This window comes from Alligator sinensis, unplaced genomic scaffold (genome assembly GCF_000455745.1).
Source record: "Alligator sinensis unplaced genomic scaffold, ASM45574v1 scaffold50_1, whole genome shotgun sequence".
NCBI lineage: Eukaryota > Metazoa > Chordata > Crocodylia > Alligatoridae > Alligator > Alligator sinensis.
In genome coordinates, this window is record NW_005842059.1 from 1,445,061 (window position 1) to 1,446,064 (window position 1,004).

The 1,004-nt window shown below is 43.5% G+C and overlaps 1 protein-coding gene across 8 annotated transcripts in view; it reads right to left on the bottom strand.

Moving 5' to 3' along the window:
* Window positions 1-1,004, bottom strand: part of NIN (ninein) — a 91,354-nt gene that overhangs the window by 25,740 nt on the left and 64,610 nt on the right. The gene's annotated exons all lie outside the window — the stretch shown is intronic.

The following is a 1,004-nucleotide window of genomic DNA, read 5'->3' on the forward strand; positions in this document are numbered from 1 at the left end:
AAATTAGCCCCATACCTCCCCATGTGCCACTCTGATCCCTTTTCACTGCCTGATCTGCTGCTCTGCTTTCTGCTTCCTGCCTTATCTGCCACTGTGCCGCCCGTCCCCTCCCTGCTCTGCCATGGGCCGCACACAGAGGCTGCCAGGTTGATCACTCTTGCATCAGACAAAGGAAAGTAGCTACTCCAGATACGTTAACTTAGGAGGAGAGGTGGTAGATAACAAAAAGATTGGTAAGCCAATCGTTTGGCTCCAGTATGTCTAGAAATACCCACCGAGGGTAACCCAGGGATAAACAAATAAGGAGGTTTTGTGTTTTGGGAACAATAAACTAGGCAATGTCAGGGAATTGCATGTTAGATTTGCTCAGTTTTTGGAACTGAAAAGATGACAATGCAATGAGAAACTTGGGGAGAGGAGGGCAATAAATCAGAGCAAGGGAGAGGGGTTCTTTGTTAATGAGACTAGGATCTATTGGAGATAACCAGTACCGGATGGCTAGACTCTCCCTTGCTGGTCCAGTTGTAAGTGTTCGAATCAAATGCTTGTAATTAGGGACTGTGTTGGTGTAGTCTTTAAGAAACACTGTAACATTGACATTTAATAGATGACATGTGTTACAGTGTCCTACAGTGTTTGTTTAAGTAACTGTAGCTGTTATTGGCCTTTGAAGTTGGTAAAGTTTTAGCTGAATTACTGATGAGGTGAACGGAATTACAATCCAGTTCTAGTACTCTGACTGCATAAATCAGCCCATAAAGAGGATACCAGTGAATGATCTGCTGAGGTGCCAATAGCTGGACATTAAGCAGGATCTGAGAAGCCTTCAAAGAAATGAATTTGTCTCTGATGAAGGTGTAACAAAGGCATAATGCAGTCAACTATTTTGGAAGGATCCCTTCAAGTTGCCAGTCGAAGTTAAGACACAAGAGTCGCCATACAGTTCAGACAATAGATGCACTATCCAAGCATTTGTTCCTCCCTATTGCAATATTTTCCTGCTG